This window comes from Artemia sp. Qi Xiang Cuo, chromosome 4, assembly GCF_049724085.1.
Source record: "Artemia sp. Qi Xiang Cuo chromosome 4, ASM4972408v1, whole genome shotgun sequence".
Lineage (NCBI taxonomy): Eukaryota > Metazoa > Arthropoda > Branchiopoda > Anostraca > Artemiidae > Artemia > Artemia sp. Qi Xiang Cuo.
The window spans coordinates 24,935,450-24,957,186 of NC_142797.1; positions in this window are offsets into that span (position 1 = coordinate 24,935,450).

Here is a 21,737-nt window from a genome sequence, read left to right on the forward strand (position 1 = left end):
TCAGGCAAGGCAATTTAAAACGCCGACCGGAGAAAGTAAATTTATTTCAATCCAAAATTAAATTTTTAGGAGTAGTAGTAACCCAGGGAAAGATATCCCCAGACCCTGATAAAATAAAATGTGTTGAAAACCTCAAGCCCCCCAGAACTATGAAAGAATTAAGGGGAATTTTAGGACTTACTGGCTACTTTAGAAAATTTGTACGCAATTATGCCCAAATTGCGAAACCCCTCACGGAATTAACCAAAGGAAACTCCCATAATGTTACCTGGTCCCAGGACGCTCAAACTTCCCTAGACCAACTCAAAAAGGCGCTCACTTCTGAACCAATTTTATCACTCCCTGATTTCGAAAATGGAAAATTCATCGTTACCACTGATGCTAGCTCGAAGGGCATAGGCGCAATTCTTTCACAAGCAATCCCAGTAGAAAACCCTAACCCTTCACAGGGAACACCTAAACAAATAGAAAAAGTTATATGCTATTCAAGTAAAACCTTGTCGAAGGGCGAAAGAAGCTATTCCGCCACTATCTTAGAATTACTATCTATTATCTACCACTTGGACAAGTTTAGGCACTATTTAATTGGTAGAAAATTTATAATACGATCAGACCATAAAAGCTTGCAGTACCTGCGCACATTTAAAAACCCCACGGGAATTCTAGCTAGATGGATTATGAAAATTCAAGACCTAGATTATAAATTTGAACATTTAAAGGGAAAACAAAACGTAGCTTGCGACTTTTTGAGCAGATATCCAGAAAATGATCCGTCGGAAGATGAAGAAAATGAAGTTAATGCTATCAATGCTAAGAGCAAGCATGGATGTAAGAAAAACAAAGTCAAAGACGCAGTAAAAGAAAATAAGATTAACTATTGTCCTTTGTCTTTGGAAAATATAAAAAGAAAGCAAAACAAGGACGAAATGTGTGTAGCACTAATTGATTATTTTGTGAATGAAGAGGCGTTACCGGATAAATTCAAAACTCTTAGAAAAGAGATAGATAATTTTTACTACGACCTTGATGAAGAAATACTGTGTAGGATTGTGACTGCTGAGACAAATAGAAACCAAACCTCGATTATACCTGTATTACCACAAAACTTGATAGGGCCTGCATTTGAATATTTTCATTCGGACACAGGTGGACATTTAGGAGTTATGAAAACGTTCCATAAGTTAAAACAATACTTTTACGTACAATCGGCACTGACAAAACTTAAAGAATTTGTAAGTACATGCGAAGCATGTAATTTGAGAAAAATCCCCCCAGCTTATCCAAATCCCCCAATGGGAAGGGTCCCAGTAGCAAAGTACCCCTTCGATATTATCTCATTTGACCTGTACGGGACAAATGGATGCTTACCTGTTTCTAGAAGAGGCCATACGTGTATTCTGTCGGTTGTAGATAATTTTTCCGTATTTACTTTTGCAAAAGCAATGAGAAATCAAGGTGCTTATGCCACAAGTAAGGAATTAGTAATATTATTTTTACAATTTGGAATTCCTAATAAAATTTTGAGCAACAACGGGAGCAATTTTGTTGCAAAAGTAACAAAAGATTTAATGAGTTTCCTTAATATAGAGAAAATGGTGACAGCGCCGTACCATCCACAAGCTAATGGCAAAATAGAAAACAGACATAAAATATTCTCGAACGTTCTAAGTATTTATACGAAAGACAACAGGAGCGACTGGGATAAATTCCTACCTTATTTAACTAACTTAATCAACACTGCTTATTCCGAAACAACCAAAGACAATCCATTTTATTTACTTTTTGGTCAATATTTTAGAATTCTGTATGATTATATTATTTAATCTCGGCAATATTATAACGACTCAGAAGATTATAAACAAGAATTCATAAATAGGATGAGGAAAACTTATAAAATAGTTAGGCAAGAGTTGGAAAAATGTAAAATAAACCAAGAGCTAAGAAACCAACCCAAAGTTAAGGGGAATATAGATTTCAAAGTAGGAAACTTCGTTTACCTAAGGAACGAGGCGAAAACGGAAGGAAAAAAACTTTCCAACAAATATTCTGGGCCTTACAGAATAGTCAAAAAGTACAATAACGAATATACCTTTAAAATGGAGAACCCCGATAGCGGAAAAACTTACAAGGCGCATGTTAGCCTAATAAAAACAGCCAAATTTCAAGAGAGATGGGTATCCCATCCCTCTTCGACTGATTTGTAAGATTCGGAAAATGAGCCACCTAGGTCAAGATTAGCAGAGCTAAAACCTTTCAATTTTAAACAAGATTATTTTGAAAATGAAAGTTATGAACAAAACTTTGAAGAATTTTTAGCAATGGAAAATCTAGTTATTCCAGAGAAAAAATCCCTAATACCAGTAAGAATAAAAACGCCAAAAAGTCCAAAAAATTATTCATCGGCGATCGTGGGAGATTTAGATTATACAATATCTCCAAAAAACCAATTCTTCCCAGATAGAATCTTGACCCTATGCCTCCCCCATATAATTCCTGACGAGATTGTGTCCGCTACAACACCAATAGAACAGCCCCTATCTTTACAAGAAGAATTAAACCGAGCTGTAGAAACCCCCGGGATTACTGTAAAGAAAGCTCCTCCCAAACATTTAACTAAAAAAAACCTGCGAGAAGCTATGGATTTAATACATTTTCTCATAAAAACGAGTCAAAGTACAGTGCCCAGGACTAAAACTCCAAAGGATGACCAGCAAGGTCGATATCATGATATAACCGTGTCCAAGGTCAAACCTAAACACGACTGGACGTGGACTTCACGGAGGGAATCTCTATTGCAAAGAATGCCCCTTCCCCCTGAAGACATGGCCTTCAAACAATGGATGAACCCCGCAAAAACTATTGATTCCTCCCAAAGCTCTCAAGAATCTTTCAAATCTCCCGAGCTGAAAACTCAAGACGAGGACTTAGGGAATAAACCTTCTACTTCCAGGTGAGTAGAAATTTACGAAGGAAGGGCAGGTGATACCTCAAAGAGTGCCACCTCTAAAAGTTCCAATCCGGATTTGTCAGCTACCAGTTCTGAAGAGCCTGAAGTCGAATCAGACCAAATAGTATCTAAAGAAACAGTGAAATCAAGGCCGACCTCAGCAGTCGCACACGGGAAACAAACGAAATTAAAAGGGCAAGAGTTTTTGAAAAAGAAATAAAAAAAATTTGACCTTTTTTCGCTATATAACCCGAAAAAGAAAAAACCACAAGAACCACAGTATAAAATCACGACACAGTCAGGTAGAACGGTTAAAAAACCTGACAGATGGAAATATCCTTAATTAACGTAAAGACAAATTTCATAGATAATAAAGTTAACACCACAATAAATTTAACAGTGTGCAAGTAGAGTTAACCAAGTAAGGATTTGACTAAGTTTTAGATGTCTTGTTTTCGTTGGGGTTATTTCTATGCCCTTTCAAAGGATAATAGAAAGGTTGGAACAGAAAATAACCAAGGTTAGGACGCTCTCGGTCGAGTGATAACGCCAAGGGGTGTTGGACCACGTATCGTGATACGCCTGGAGAGGAACCCAAGGCCCAGGATTCTTTTGTATTTTTTTTTAACTACCGTAGGAAGGGACATTCTTCAGTCCTTCAAGTATAAGAAATTTGTATTTTTATGACAACCAGGGTCAATCAAAACAATACTCAAAGGTTGAATAAAAACTTCTGTGAGTTAAATTTTCGTTTTTTTGATCAGAATGCTTTTAAATATAAACAGATATTTTACTTTCTTATCTCTGCGAGGCAAAAAAAAAAGAGAGAAAAGCTTTTTAATGTCATCATAAAATACATTTGATGTAAGATGTCATACAGTTCCATGTTAATAATTACTTTTAAGGAGAAACAGATGCATTAATGCTTTTAGATTCTTGACGAAAAATTTTTCTCTACTAGATTATATCCATGACATATACAATAACAGAGAGATCACTGTTCTATAGTTCTGTGACAAAACCGTGCTTAAATTTCATTGGTTTATCTATGACATATATTGTGCTCTAATTTTTGTGAAATATTTTCGCAAGTCAGTCACGTTATATCTTACCTATACTGACTCAGGTCTCCCTCGGATTTTCTATGAAAAAATTTGACCCGTGCCCTAACCAAGATGGATATTATCCAAAACAAGAAATTACCAGTACAAAATTGTCTAATTATATGAAATATTTTATCTTAGTGCAGATTATAATTATTTTAGGCCTACACATTGCTCATTCATGTGTTTCTTACTCGAGTAATATATGTACTAATAGCAAACTATCGGTAACTATAACCAAACAACCTATTGGTAAGTTTATATGTAGAATTTCACGGTAGATGTGAAATTATATCTCAATAATAATATGTAAAATTTTAAAACCATTTAATCAGTTAAGATATATGGATTGAAACCCTGTGTATGTCCAATGGCGACTAAGTAAAACCCACAAGGAATTCCCTATTAATGTGAAGGTGTCTCTCACTTAACGGATTCTAATAAGACTTTAATATAAAATTTATTTATTTAGTGCTGAAGGGTTTGCTTAAACAATAGCCTTCTAAAAAGATATTGATGTCAGTTCTTCATTATGCTTATATTCTTTGCCAAGCATTAACTGGAATCTACGGAGGCAAGCTTGCAAATCCTGCATCTAATGACCTTATTCGAAAAGCGAATATGAGGCACCAATTTTGACTTGCAGTTACGGAAAAATCCTGAGACTAAGAACCTCTGCATTTCAGCCGTTAAACCCGGAACCCCATGAGAACGGCTAAGCCTAGAAATAGGGAGGATATTAGAAGACGAGTGGATAGAGAGGTCTCCATTAGCCCTTCTTATGTCTTGTTCCTTTATTGTAGTATCGTTTACGTAAAACTGTGTGGTTATGACGCTGCACATGCGTTTCTGATACAGCACGGAATTGCGTGAACAATGCAGGCATGAAAAATATCGTAAAAGTAGACCTCAAACTTAATAATGTAGGGTAAATTATGTTTATTTAATATCGATATTTTCGTTATCAAAACAAATTTGAAGACATTTCTGTTTTAGATTTTCATTTTGAGAATACTAATATTAGTGTATTTATTTAATTCTGTCTCATAGCTAAAAAATTATAACCCAATTAATGCGTGAATTATTGTATGTGTATTTACTTCAAAGAACATGTGATTCTGCCGCGTTGTTTTTATTACAGGAAAGTAAATGGACACTTTGGTCATTGAGTATTACAATAAACTGCCCAGTACAGATACGACCCAGTAACATCTATTTTATCATATCTCAACCAACGAAGAGTACTCACCATAACTCCAGGTAAGTTTCGTCCCAACTTCGTCTACGAAAACAACAGTTACCTTCGATCGTCGTTTCTTCAACCATGAACCATATTACGTATCAGGTAACACTATATTTGAACCTCAGTATCAAGTGCTTTAACGAACTAAATAACCACTTAACTGCGAAGAACCCCATCAATCAGTACAAGACAACAATATTTAACTATATTTTAAGTTAAATAATATTTAAATTTGAAGATATTCGAAGAGAAATTAAAGACAATTTGAAGTTTAATTCCGAGAAATCCATCGATCATCACATGATAAACGATATTTGAAGTTAAATGACATTTAAAGACATTTGAAGATATTTGAAGATGAAATTAAAGACACTTTGAAGTCTAATTCTGAGAACTCAATCAGCACACGATAGACGATATTTGAAGTTAAATGACACTTAAAGACATTTGAAGATAGTTGAAGCAGAAATTAAAGACAATTTGAACTTTAACTCTGAGAACACCATCGAGCAGTACAAGATAAACGATATTTAACGATATTTGAAGTTAAATGATAGTTGAAGATATTTGAAGTTGAATTTAAAGACAATATATTAAAAGAGTCACCATAATATGACGACAACCCGTTTCAAAAGGCACAAATGAACAATATTACGCGAGAATACATTCTCTATTTGCCCCAAAAATCCAAAAAAATGATATGCTGAGAAGAAAAAAAAACGCCAACACCTGGAGTGGGAAGCCTCATTTTCCAGTTGACTATTAGATCGATATTTAACTGTCATTTCCCAGTTGACTATTAGTAAAAACTTACCTTGTAAAGACAACTAGACTAGAACTGTTCCATGAAGAAACCATAACGTAAGTGCTTCGAAATTTTTGCCAGGACAAAAGGAGTGAAGGACAGTAATTTACAACAGAAGGGTGTAGTACACTAAGGACACGAAAGGTGATGAATAGATGTGAAGCTACATGTATTACTTCCTAATAGCTTTGACAATTTAAAAATCTCAAAAGTGGAAGTGTTTTAATGTCAGCAGTGAATATAATGAACCAAATATTGTATGTTATAAATCATTCATGTATGTACCACAAGTAGAATTGGGTGTAATATTATCAAGTTATTAAATTAACGTTGTGTAGATAGTATGTAGTACGTAATATAGACAAAAAAAAAACTAATTTAAAATTATAATATTCCAAACATTATTGGAAAAGTTAAATCGAGATTAGTTAGATATAGAAAAAAAAAAAAAAAAATATTTATTAAATTATCTGACCAATAACCAAAAATAATATTATTACGGTAGAGTAATCTTATATAGGGACGTATAATAAAATAAGAAAAAAAATTGAAAAATTTCAAAAATCCTATTGGGCAGTAACTAATGACGGGGCGTCATTATTTCATGGGAAGGGTGACATATACCATAAGTAAGATGTGATGTATTTGACATACCAAAATAAAGTTCCTTTCTAAAGATAATTCCAATTCCTTATAATTAAGCTAAATCTAGTCGCAAAAATGAAAAGTCCTTAATCAGCAAAAAGAGAAATTGCATTTCTAGCTTCAGTCAGACAACGGCGCTAGTCGTTCGAATTTCGCTAAGATAATTGTAGCAAAAAAAATTCAATGCATAAAAATTACAATGAAGTTTAAAATGCAAAAAACTGTGTGAACTCCTGAATCATCTGAAAAATCTTTAAGAGATTATTGGAGGAGGATTCACGTCCTGGGGGCACGTGAGCCAATGTCAGACAGTCCCTAGAACGCAGGACGAAAGAACTGCGTTTGGTAGTGGGGTAAATGTGTTTTTTTAATTTTAATATGAAGTCAGACTTAAGACGATTAGTACCGCAAATAATTTCGGTCACCATTTATTGTCATTGAAGTGACCCGTTGCTGTACAACTAAGCATGTAAGTTCAATAAATCTATTGTCTTTTTATATGTGTTTGTTTCTCTTGTATGTCTGAGTCTAGTCCGATAATAGGTAATTAGTTCGCCAGTCTCCAAGGTAAATGCTCCCAAAGGAATCTGATCTCCAGATAGCTCAAGAAAGAAGAAGCCACATTTGTATTTCTACATATTCGATTTTCTCCCATTAATTGAGAGCGGCGCCAGCCTAGTTGACACAATCTCCAGCGCTATAAGTGGCGCTATAGGAGAAATCTCTATCGCCACGAGCAAACCTTTTCTATTACTGCAAATATTTCTTCAATGGTACCGACAAGACAAAAGACGTTTCTAGAAAAGAACAATTAACGATCCTGCTCAGGTACATATCAAATGGAAAAGTAGCGGAGCGACCAATCGGCTGCTATCACATGCACAAATTAGACGCCGAGAGCTTATCCAGCTCGATTTGTGAAACTCTAGAAAAGCTTGGTGTAGATTCAATGCTGTGTATTGCCCAATGTTATGATGGCGCATCCGTTATGAGTGGGGAATTTAACGGAGTTCAAGCAAAGTTTAGGGAGAAGGTGCCTCATGCAGTTTATGTACACTGTCACGCCCACAGATTAAACTTGGTTTTGACTGACTGTCTAAAAAATATCGGCGAACTTTCTGAATTTTTCTCTGTGGTGCAAAGACTTTACGCATTTATATCATGCAGCAATACTCGTCACGAGCTATTTGTGGAATCCCAGCGTATTAGCGGGCAAAAAGTCTTGGAGCTAGAGAGGACTGTCCAGACTCGCTGGTTTTACGCAGTCCGCTCTATGTCGAAGGTGAAGGCCAGATTTGATTGTATTGTTGCTGTGCTTGCCGCAGTCTCTGATAGTTCCAACGGCAAGGCAGCGTGTGAAGCAAAAGGACTACTGGACAAAATCAACTCTGCCTCTTTTGTTTCAACTTTACACATAATAGAAAAAGTATTAGTCATTGTAAATTGTTTATCAGAGCAACTTCAATGTGGAAGTTTGTTGATTTATAAGGCACTTGCACTGATTTCTGGAACATATGAGACAATCCAAAAGCTAAGAAATAAAAACGAATGGAACAACTTGAGCAAAAACATATCTGAATTCTTGGCTTTAAACGATATCCATGAATCGAAATCTCCACAATCTAAAACCAGTGCTCTTAGCAAGAGAAGTCAAGCCATTTCCATTCATCTCAAAGACTTTCTTTCAAACTCAACAACCGGTAAACGCAATATCAGTCAGCCAGTTGAATCAAACTGCAGTAAACTTCTGTACTTTGAGGTAATAGATCGTTTCACGAGTGAGATGGACCAACGTTTCATGCAGAATATGCCTCTGCTCGACGCTTTATCTGCCTTCGACCCCTCAAGTTCCAATTTTCTCTAATTTTCGAAAGTGGAAAGAGTTATGTGTCATTATCAAGAGATTCTCGGTGCCGATGACCATGCCATAGAATCCCAGCTTTCTCTTGCAAAGCTGCATCTGTTAAAAAGTGATATTTCAAAAATGGATCTTCTTCGAGCTATCGAAATCTTATCCAACCTCCCAGTTGCCTATTCTGCAGTGCTAAAACTGATGAAGCTAGTTGCTACTTTGCCTGTGACCACTTCCAGTAATGAACGATTCTTCTCAGCATTAGGGCGTGTGAGAGACTATCTGCGATCGACAATGGGAAACGACAGACTCAGTGATCTCATGATAATGGCCTTTAAAAAAGAAGAGGTAAAGAAACTGGATTTGGATAGATTAGTTGACAATTTTGCCAAGCAGCGACCTCACCGCTACCTTCTGTTTTAGGTATGTTTTCTAAATGTTGTTCTTTTTTTTGCATCTTAATTAAAAAAAAATCGAAAAAAAATCCTTGCCCCCCCCCGACATTTTCGTGAATTGGCGCCACTGAAGCTGAGGTTCTTACGTATAGGCATTTTGATTCAAAAGGCAATAGAGGTCATCCAGTTCGGGGTTTGCAACGATATTCCTAGTAGATCACTAAATCCATAACCAACGTATGGCGCAATTTTGTCAAAATCCTGTGTGGGGGGGGGACGTGTAGAATCTGGAGCCAATTTTCCCAAATCAAGTGAAAATGACAGAGAAAACTTAAAACGAGCCATATAGCAATAAAAATAATAGAACATTCAAAGTGAAGATCAATGAAGCTACATCCTCTATTTGTAGACTCCATCAGGGTTTACCATAAGGATCGCCATTTGGCCCACTTCTTTTCCTCCTCTTACCATCCTAACACAAATTTTCAAATGAGAGTTTAGGGCTAGCAGCCTTTGCAGATGACATCACCATTTGGGAAGTAGGATACAGCAATAATGAAGCAGTTGGGAAGTTAAACGCTGCTCTGAACAAATTAGTTCGATTCTCCAAAGCATTTTGAATGAGTGTATAAGACCAAAAAACAAAAGCAATGATGTTCAATAACAAAAACATTTCCACTCCAATGGCTCAAATAATTTTTGGAGGAGAGAAACTTGATTCGGTCAAAGAATACAAATTACTGGGATTGAAAATAGACCATCGATGGACTTGGAATAAGCAAGTATAAGTGATGAAAGAGGTCTGCCTGAAAGGATTGTAATTCTAAAAAGACTTGCCTCTACAAAATGGGAAAACTCACCAACTGTATTAGAAAATCCTTACAAACAATGCAAAAGGCCAAAAATGGAGTATGGGATAGTTGCTTATGGCGATACCAATAAAAAAACATTTTGAAATTGGAAACTATCCAGAACATGGCACTCCGACTGGCTTTTGGCTTGTGCCCATACACTTCTAGTGATCGTACCAGGAAACTAGCAGGAGTTCTCCCTATAAGCGAGAGAATAGCCAAAGCCACTTTTGAATAGTATACCAGGATCCAAGCCTATGGGGAGCGGCACCCCATTTTCACTTTTTGTCATGGGAGCGCTAGACAGCAGAATAAAATCGGGATCGCCTCATGGCAAGCTTTTTCAGCACTCTGTCCAAACTGGTCATTAGATAAAATTCAGGTTGATTCTTTTAAGTTTCCTCCTCCATGGAAGTTTTGCCAAACAAATGTCAGCCTAAAGCTTATACAAGACAAAAAGGAGAATATCCCACATCAACTAATTATGGCTGAATTTTTAAGAAAAAAGGTTACAGAGTGTAAAGATCATCTGCACATTTATACTAGTGGACCCCTAGTAGGGAATAAATCTGCCGCAGCAACAATAATTCCACACACCTCTCTGTCCATTCAAAAGCCTCTCCTACTGAACTCCACAGTTTTGACGGCTGAACTGGCAGCAATAGTTGAATCACTAGAGGCGGTCAAAATAAACCTCTCCATTTCAGTAAAGTAGCAATCTTCTCGGATTCTCAGACTGCTCTTAAACTAATGAAAGCCTTAACCTGGAACGCAAAGGACACTGATTTGCAGGAGATAAGAGAACAGCTTGATTCTCTGTATAAGATTGACATTGCAGTAGCTTTCCAAAATATTCCTAGCAATGTAGGCATCCACTATAACGAAAAAGTGGACATTCTTGCCGAAAAGACTGCAAAGTCGATCAACCCGCAGCTTGCTCAAAATTATTCAATCGCACTTAGAGATGCAATTAGAAACCGCCATCCTTATAGAAAGCCTCCTCCTGCTTTGGCTCCAATTTTCAAAGTGCCTGAAATAAATCTGGCGTGCTTCAAAATAAAAAGCTTAGCAGTAATACTGAGAAGAGAAGAATTCAGATGGAAGCAGTATAGTGACCCAAATTGTAGACTCTGCAACCTGACTGAGGAAACTTTGCAATACCTTCTCTTTGACTGCACTGCAAGTACTCCTGGAATTTATAAACTACATACCCTAAATAATTTCTTAGACCACACTGCTTATCCATTTACAAAAAATTAAACAAGAAAAACGGGTTTTAATTTATATAAAGCAGTGAATACAAAACACTTAATTAAACAAAAATACTCCGAATATTTCGGCCCCACATCCGGGAGCCTTTCTCAACGGAAAAACAAAAAAATTTCTTACATCAACATAAAAAACATACTAAACAAACAAAAGAAAAAATTTAAATAAATAGGAAAAGAAAATTCACATATTAAATAAACAATTTCATTCACTGTCGTATAAACAAATTTAAATGTTTATATTGATTGGAACACGCCTTCTCACTGAATATAAATGGAAATATATTAAATAAATAATTCCATTCACTGGCGTATAAACAAAATCGACAGCTTATATCGATTGGAACACGCCTTCTCACAGAATATACATGGAAATATATTAAATAAACAATTCCATTCCCTGGCGTATAAAAAAAATCGAATGCTTATATTGATTGGAACAGGCCTTCTAAAAGAATTTAAATTTAAACATATTATTAAATCAAGGTAAGTCACTTGCGCTTAAAAATTACCTACATATTATATTGAATGTAAAACGAATTCTCACAGAATATAAATGGAAATATTAAAACATCAAACCAAGAAACTGGCGAATCTATAAAACTGAATGCTTCTATCCACTGAAAATCGCCTAATCGCAGAATATGAATTGAAATATTAAATAAACAATTCCATTCACTGACGTTTAAACAAAATCGAATACTTATATTGATTGGAACACGCCTTCTCACAGAATATAAATGGACTATTCTATGTGAATAGTCCATTTATATTCTGTGAGAAGGCGTGTTCCAATCAATATGAGCATTCAATTTTGTTTATACGCCAGTGAATGGAATTGTTTATTTAATATGTGAGTTTTCTTTTCCTATTTATTTATATTTTTTCTTTTATTTGTTTAGTATGTTTTTTATGTTGATGTAAGAAATTTTTTTGTTTTATTTTTTTTTTCGTTGAGAAAGGCTCCCGGATGTGGGGCCGAAATATTCGGAGTATTTTTGTTTAATTAAGTGTCTTGTATTCACTGCTTTATAGAAATTAAAACCCGTTTTTCTTGTTTAATTTTTTGTAAACTACATGCCCTATCCCAAAATTTTAAACTTCCACTAGATATTAACCTGATTGTGGATGCTCCCTTGCCAGCTTCCATCAAAAAGAAGTTTTATATAGAGGCAATTGGTGTGTTAATGAATTTAGATGTTATTTGAGTGAGTAACTTCTTCCGAAGTATCGTGACTTTAAAGAAGAGGGGTCGACAAGCAGAAGAAGGGGAGGGTCCTGTCGTAAGAGCCGTAGAGGTACCTGCCGAATTTACTCTTTGCGGAGAAATGTTAGCAGGACCCTACACTTCCCTTGTTTGGCCCCTATGAAACAGTCAATTTATTTTTCTCCCCCCCCCCCCTTTGAAGAACACAAATTTAATGCCATGAAGGAGAATCAACCAACTTGGAAGCCAGAAAGACACCAAATGATGGAGTCCGAGTGATTTCTAACGAAGAAGAAGAAAAGTACAGTTAAAAGCCGAAAGGAGTCCGTTTAGGATTTCAGGGGCTTTTTTTAAGAAGAAGAAGAAGAAGAGATTAATTTTACAAAAACTAAGTTTTTCCTAGACAAGTAAAGAGTGAAGTTGAAACTTACAACGAACAAAAATTATTACTGCACAGCCTATCTAACATATATCAAAAAAACTAGCGCAAGTAAATCAACTGGTGATGTTTTCCTATGTTTTTAAGATTACAGAAAACTAGCGCTTCTACTGAAAAGACAACAGTATAAGAATTTTGGTACGGTAAAAAATAAACATTTAAGGGCACTTTTAACAGTATAAAAGTAAAATTTTAAATTTAATTTTAGTAAGCTTTAAAATTTGTATCACAACTTGAAATTCTCCATTTTATAGAGAGAAATAACTGGATCTCCAGAGTCCATATTATGTTTGATATGCTCTTCATTTCCAGTAGTACTAGGTGAGACCAAGATGCTACCCGATATATCAATCCATTATTTTTTATGCTGTTTAATGACTTTAAACTAATTATTTTTATGCCTAAGTTTTTACGATAATTTTAATTGTATACTGAAAGTTACTGATACAACAGTTACACAGCTCCTCTAAGACTACGAAAAGCGTTATGGATTAGTTTGTTGTTGTGGGGCAACGTATTTAATTTTGACTCCTAAATCAATACTCTTTTGTTTTTTTATACTTGGCTTTTGTGTTTTCAGTAAAGCGCTAGTTTTCTGTTGATTTTATCACACTAGTTGATTTATTTGCACTAGTTTTATTTATATATGTTAGGTAGGCTGTGAAGTAATAATGTTTGTTCGTTTTAAGTTTCAAGTTCGCTCTTTACTTGCCTTGGATAAACTTAGTTTTTTTTAAATCAATCTATTAGATATAGGCTAGAACTAAATTATTTTTAGAAAGCCAAATAAAAGAATGTGAATCCACATAACTTTCATAAAGGTTCCAAAACTGTATTATTAAATTTTTTGGAGTAATTCTGGATCGTTCAGTATGAATTTTAGGGCAAGGCAATTTAGCTGAACGTCTTCTTAGACTATACCTATTCTGAGCAAAAGAAATTAGCAAGAAATAAATAGAATCAAGAGCCACTGGTAATAATTCTTTAATTTTGTTTAAGTAAAAAAAAGGACACAATGGACTGGAAGGATGAGGAGCACAGGCGGATCCAGGATTTTTGTGGGGGGGGCGGCAAAATAGATTAACCCGACAAATTTGTATAATGAGCAAGTTTAATTAACTCAAACTTGCGTTAATTAAGTAAATTAAACTACTTTATGCTATACTAAAGAGGGCGCACGCCCCCCTCTGGATCCGCCACTGACGAGGAGTGGCAATGGGGAAGGAAAGAGTGCTTTTAATGTACGAAGGGCTTTATTTTGAAGACATCAAAGGGGCTTAATTCAAGATTTAAAAGTATTTAAATAATTAATGGGACAATAATTAAAACTAAAATGAGTTAAAGAATAATAAACTGACTTAAGAGCAGGGAAAAGGTAGTACTGAAGGGGGGGGGGCTTTACTGAAAACCTTACAATACACGTAACTAAATGAAGTGCTTCAAAAATGATCGGTTAAAGTCTCACTCCTGTTTGGAATATTAAGCTATTAGTTGTAATTTATTTATTAGTTAAAAAAATGAGCAGGTTTCGAAACAAGACAAAAGCCAAATTCAAACTACAAAAACGCAAGCTTTTTTCCAAAGTAATGAATGGAAATGAAAATTAACACAGGACAGATTTAAAAATGTAAGAAGTGTCCTCTCTTAATGGCGTTTTTAGACCTGAAAAATCCCAATGTATCCAAGACAAAAAAGTGTAAAAAAGTATTAGGTTTTTCCGCCAGCTTTTGCATTGTTGCTGGGCAAACGGAACGAAACCTGTTTTTTAGCACGAGGTGTCATTTTCCATCCGTCTCGTAAATAGTTTTCATTAAACTCATTTTTTTTGACAAAGGAAAATGTCTTTTTCTAATGAACAATCATATATTATATCTGAAATATTGTTTGACATGCACTCAAAAGAAATTGTTTCAGCCTGAGAAAATATAACTAATTTATCTTTTTAAACACTGTTATAGAGAGAGAGAGATTTATTCTAAACAAACCAATAATTTAACATCAGTTTAGCGGTCACCCCAAGAAGTAAAAACTCGTCCAAGGGGGTGTCAAAAATACACTAACATAACAAAACATTCTATCTATATCACAGTCCCCACAGCCCCACAAACCTTACACCATAACATTTGCATTAAATTTCCTATCATATTCATAATAATCACCCCCAGGAGCCATAAATATTTACCAATATCTTTATATAAAATAGACTAAAACTCATACTTACTAAAATGCATCCCTTTAATTACTATCTTAAACGAAGAAATATCACCTATATTTTTTATATTTTGATCACGATGGTTCCAACTTCTGATCCCCCTATGAAGCAAAGAAAACATCGATCAGGCCGAAACAACCAGCGGAAAATTAATCTACAGATGACCTAGTATCATAATCAAGGACAGAAGATCTCAGGTTTGCTAAGCTATCAAAACACAGGAGGTTTATACCCTTTTGAATCCTAAAAATGAATAGAAGTGTATACAACTCCCGTAATCCAGAAGCTGGCAGCAGGGCTTCCACTCTCGAATCTTAAAATTCGGGGACAACTCTTAAAAATTCGGGGAGTTTTCGGGGACAAGTCTTCAAGATTCGGGGAATTTTCTGGGAAAAAACAAAATGGAATTTCGTTACGAAAATTTGGGAGCCAAAATAAATAAAGCGTAGTAAATAGTTTTTTACAGAGTAAGTTTTAGAGTCAGAGCACGGGATTGGAATCCATAGCTGAAAACACTTATTGCTGATACTGCGGCGAAAACTTCAAAATTATCTTTAAAATAGTGAACTGTAAATACCAGTAGCAGTTTTTCTTTAAGTCATTAATTTCAGTAATGCATTAATAATAATTAAAAACAAATATTGTTTGCAGTTTCTAAATAGGTAAATTAAACAGAAAAAATTCAAGCTATGGGTATGGGGCAGCATTAAAACTTAAAACAAACAAGAACTAAATTAAACAAGTAAATTTAAACTAAAATTAAAAAGGGAATTTTGACGACAAGTGAGACATTCTTGGTTTTTCATACCAATTCTAAGATTTTAGGTGTCCCCCCCCCCGCCGGAAAATCCCCTCACAGAAAAAAAACTGGGGTACTTGTTAAGAATCCAGTAAACACGCGAAGAACCGCATTTAGAATCTAATGAAATCGTAATGAAAAATAGGTTTTCGCTGTCTTGTGAGGTATTGCTCACTCCGTGAAAAATGTTTAAACTTTAGACTTTTGGGGTTGAAGGAGCAAAAAAAGGTACTTAGTTTTGGTTAGATTACATCTCCAAGCGTAAGATTGGGTCGACAAAGAGAAAGTAAAAACAAATAAAAAGAATTTAGTTTATGAATTGGGGCAAATTCCACAGTGTAATTTCCCATCAAAGTCATATCCCCCGGAAACCTCTTTCCCCATGAAAAGTTCTCTCTGTGGAAAATCATCCATCAGTAAAATTCAATTCTTTACCCGAGAAAAGTATGCAGACTTTCCAATAACAGATATTATACGTAAACAATGGGCAAATTTTATATTTTCAAGACTTTTCCCCAGGGGCTTTGGGAGGTCAAATTAACTCCAAAGGCAAAGTTATTTGGTCTCTCAACTATGCTGAACAAAATGGCCAAGGTAGCTCTACATTTTTAAGCAAACGATTTTGGGGAGAAAAAGGTGTGGAAGGGGGCATAGATGCCATCCACATGGAAAAATATATCTTCTGGGAAAGTCCACATTTTTACAGATGGGAGTTTTAACCTTCTACAGTTGTGTTCTCTGATACGCTGAATCTGATGGTGTTATTTTCCGTTAAACTTTTTTGAGATTCTTAGAGAGTGTTTTCCCCTTTTTTCAAAAATTAAGCAAATTTTCTGAGGCTTGTAGTCTTTGAAGAATAACACTGAACTTAATGAATCTTATATATTTGGTACTAGAATAATAAGCCAATCCTTTTGATATATCTGTTGTTTTTTAAAATTTCGGTTACAATTGAGACGTGTTTCTCCTTTCTTATAGTTTGTTACTATGAACTATTTTATGACTGCCATATTTAGATAAATAATTAAATGGTGAATAGAGATAAAATAATCAGTTATTTGGTTTTTTATCACATGAAATAAAGTAATGGAAATCACTTCAAAGTATTTTGTTTTTGGTGTGCTGAAACCAAAATAGGAATAAGCGATTTAAGAAACGACTAACAACTAGAAAAACTAGAAGAGTGTGACAAAATTGGCTTACTATTAAATTGGAGGTCTAGAGATAATCGTAGCTGCTTTTTCGGCAGTCGCATTAGCCTTAACACTTGACAACATTTTTGCCATTTCTAAATTCATGATAAGAGAGGAAAAATTCACATCCAATCGCTTTATCCCCATTTTGTTTTGCAAAATGGATGCCACTGAAATATTTGATAAAGAGCTTCGTATTTCTTTTTTCACGTCACTGAGAACACTAATTAAGCGTTCTGCCGTCACATTTGAGAATGGTAATGAATGCATGTATTCCAAAACTTTTTCTTACATTTTCGAACATCGGCTTTACGCAAGGGTATGTATCTTTGAAAATAAGTTTCCAATATTCTTCAACAGTTACCATGTCAGTGTCAATATCTGTCAACAAAACTTTGCTTTGTTCCCGCCACTCTATCAATTAAAGCCTTATTCCATAACGGCAATCCCCGTGATCTCAGAAAATCAGTTAGGCTGGCAGGATTCAAATTTTGGGCATTAACAGGCTCGAGCATTCTTGTGTACTTGTAGACATTAGAATCGAAAGAAAAGCGGTTTTGTATTCGAAGTATAGCCTCTTTGGAAAATTCCCTAGCTGTAACGTAGAGCTTCTTAACTTCCAACTGCGAGATATCCAGATTCGAACTCACTAGGGATGCCAGTTCGTCATGTGCTGAATATCCTAGATAAACCATCTGAACTTCTAGATATTGGGTCTCGTCCGTCAAGTCAAGAAAGAGTACATTTGTGCAGTTTCGGACGTAGGCACCGTGCATGAACCTTATGGCAAGCGTTGCAATAAGCTTTTCCGTTTCTGACTTTAGTCTATGGAAAATAGGTGATCGCGACTGAAAAAGAATGTAGAAATCGTTCACTAGGCCAGTAGCATAGTCAACAAACATTATAAGTACCTACATAAAATTGTTTTTAAGCGCGCTGAGGACAAGTTCGTTTGTACGAGTAGGGTCGTCAAAGTTATAGCTAGTGAAATACAAAGTTAGGGTGTTCCACTCCTCAAGTATTCTTCACACGCAAGCGTGGAGGGACAGCCAATGAGTTTGTCCAGGGGCTAAAATTTTGTAGATTGTAGTATTTGATAAAACTTGGAATTCTTTTAAAACTGTGATACGTTTCACGCTCATTGAAAAGTGATTATACACCTGGCGATATAAGTGTTCTAGAGTTTTTGGCAGCCTTTTACAAGCATATTACGCGCACAGATGGATGGAGTGACAACTACGCTTAACAACTACAACCCATGGGTAATTGTGACTGATCAGTTTTGCCACAGAATTATTACACCCCATCATTGAATTTGAGGTGTCAGAACAGAAACCAACCCAATTTCGTATCGGGACATCATTTTTTTCAAGGACGTCTAACGTTTCTTTCAACTTTGAAAACACTGAAGTAGCTGTTCTATCGGAACACTCAACAAAATCAAGAAGATCAACTTCAGTGTCAAGACTATCGCTGCTAAATGAAACACAGATGGCCAATTGCTTGGTTGTGTCCACATCTGTTGTTTCATCTATTATTATGGAAAATGTCCTTTTCTTCAACTCGTTCAGCAATTTTCTCTTAAAGTAGGGTCCAAGGCCCTGTCTCACTACGTTAGCGACTTTCTGTTTCCCTAGTCTAACTTTACTCAAAACTTTTGATGGGGTAAGCTTTGCAGGAACGGACCGAGGCAGTCAGCAAGTGAGAATGGAAGGTTATGTTGAACTAGAAACGAAGTAGTTTTTGCCTCGGTTTCGAGAACCGACGCTGTATTGTCGACACTTGTAAAATTACTAATTATACATGCATTATTCTTCGGAATGACTGCATTTTTCTTGTGGGTTTTCGACATAGCATGCTTTGTCAAATCATTCCTTCCTTTTCAGTAGCTTAGTTCGGCATTGCACCATAAGCAAATTGCCGAATCACTACTTGGTTTATTTGTGAGATAGCCTTTGAACATGTCTTAAAGCAAGCCTTTGAACATGTCTGTTTCCCAGGATTTTAAGTATTTATGAAAATATTTGTCACTTCTCCCAAAATATTTTTTCTTTTTCGAACTGCTAGACACGAGAGAGCCATTTGTAAGCGAGGAGTCACTATCATCGTTTACAGAAATTTCTAGCTCATCATAACTGCCCTCCGTGGAAATAATATCTGGCTGAGAGTTGTGTCTTTTTTTAAATTAATTAAAAAAAACTTTCCTAAAAATAATTTTTTCAAAGAAAATTAAATTCCTTTTTAAACTTAAGATCAGCAGATAAAAATACCTTTTAAAATTCAAACAAAAAACGACCAGAAATTACTATTAAAGAATAAATGATACCCAAAACCAACAGAAATTAAATAAACAATCATAGCAAAAAACATACAACAAGTAATAATATAAATGAATAAATAGATCTTAAAGCGAGTAATGCTTAGATTGAATATGAAAATCAAGCTTAAAATGAAAAAAAATATTTTGCTATTAAAGTATAAATGAAACTTAAAACGGACAGAAATTAAATAACAATCAGTGCGAACAAACATACAATATGTATTAATGTAAATGAATAAATAAATCTTAAAACGAGTGAAACTTAAATTTAATATGCAAATCAAGTTTGAATCGAATAAAAATAACTACAAACAAGAGTTTGGGTATCGCCTCACTGCCGAAGCCTAAAACCTACTGCGTCATTGGCGCTTTACTGAAAACAATTCTTTCATTAATTAAGATTTTAGGGAATAAATATCAGCATATGTATATTAAATTGACAATGCACATTTTTTTTCAGTAAACTCATTTGAATTTTTTTCAGTGAAGTACAAATTATGTTCTGGCTTTTAGAAAGCATAGGGGTTTTGAACCCTACTCATATTAATTTATGCTCGTTTTGAGTTTGACTCTAATATTTATTTTAATTTTTATTCGTTTTGGGTTTCATTTATTTATTGATACTGATTTGGGGTAATTTTATGCTTGGTAGATTATATGATAGTCCGGACGCCAGGTGTTGAAAGTGTGAATCATACCACGATGGAATGGGGCTACTACGAGAATTAGCCTACCCTCCACTCCCTAAATTGACCACGCAGATTTAAAAATACCAATGGCACTTGCTTGCGAGTGGTGGAACACTCCTAAACTTGACATTTTATTATATTTTGGAGTTTCATGCAAGATAATGCATGTTCCACATAGTTTAAGGTGCAGTTTTCCGCTCAAATAGAAATGCCTAGAAGCCATAGAATGTTTTCATTACAAACTAAGACGATTAGTTACAAAAAATGGCAGAGATAAAAAAAAACGGCAAAACTTTATGAGTCTTGAACAGTCTTGGAAAGTATAAACCAAATCAAATTGAATATTAGATATATAATGATATTAATGAAAGCACCAATGACGCAGAAGGCTTTAGGTTTTTACAGTTAAAGAAGGGGGCAGTATCCAAATTTTGTTTGTAGCGAAACTATATTTGTCTTGACTAATCTTGAAAAGAACTAATAAATTAAAATGAATATTTGATGCATAATGATATTAATTGCTTACAGCTCATCAGTTCAAAATTTTACTGTAATTTTAATGTTTATTTTAAATATTAAGTACAAAAAAAAACATTTGTAATATGATTCGTTTTCAGTAAAGCGCCAATGACGCAGTAGGTTTTATGGCTTCTGCAGTGAGACGATACCCAAACTCTTGTTTGTAGTTATTTTTATTCGATTCAAACTTGATTTGCATATTCAATTTAAGTTTCACTCGTTTTAAGATTGATTTATTAATTTAAATTAATATATATTGTATGTTTGTTCGCATTGATTGTTATTTAATTTCTGTTCGTTTTAAGTTTCATTTATACTTTAATAGCACAATATTTTTTTTCGTTTTAAGCTTGATTTTCGTATTAAATCTAAGTATTAGTGGCTTTAAGATCTATTTAGTCATTTATATTATTACTTGTTGTATGTTTTTTGCTATTATTGTTTATGTAATTTCTGTTTGTTTTGGGTTTCATTTATTCTCTAATAGTATTTTCTGGTCGTTTTGAGTTTGAATTTTAAAAGGTATTTGTATATACTGATCTTAATTTTAAAATTGCCTTTACTTTTATTCGAAAATTGGAAAGTTTTTTAAATTAATTTTTGTTGGTTTTTGATTGCAAAAAGTTTCAAGTTTTTTTTGACATGGGGGGGGGGGGGGGTGCTTACCGTGAGATTATTCTTGACTTTAAAAAACGGATCTAGAACTTTTAATTTAAATCGAATGAGGCTTTTTTCAAAGTCTATACGATTTTATAAAAAAAGGCTCTTTGATAAAAACCTTATGCATGAACAAAGAAAGGCTGCATAAGTTGTGTAAAGCGATTGACAAAAATCAATGGATTGAAAAAATAGCTCCAATAAGGGGGTTTTGACCATTTCACTTGCTGACACAAAGGGATCATGACTGTTTGGAATTAACCGTAATAGGATTTTTGTGTGCCAAAGTAATTTTACATCTATCTCAGGGTATGTATTTTAACCTTATAATTCGATAAATATAATAGATTTCCTATGTGTTCTTCCCATACAAAACCCCTTCCCATAAGTTAAAAACCCCCTTTAATAAGTTATGCCCCATGGCATAACTTACAACGCCTACCCCCGGGCCCTGGTGGGCTGTGTCGACACCGAAGTTTTTTGTTATCAGAACTTTGAACTATTTTAACAAAATGTCATTCTCAAAATTTTTATCTGATGCATTTAGGGCGTGGAGGAGAGGGGGGGCTAGTCACCCTCCAATGTCTTTTGAC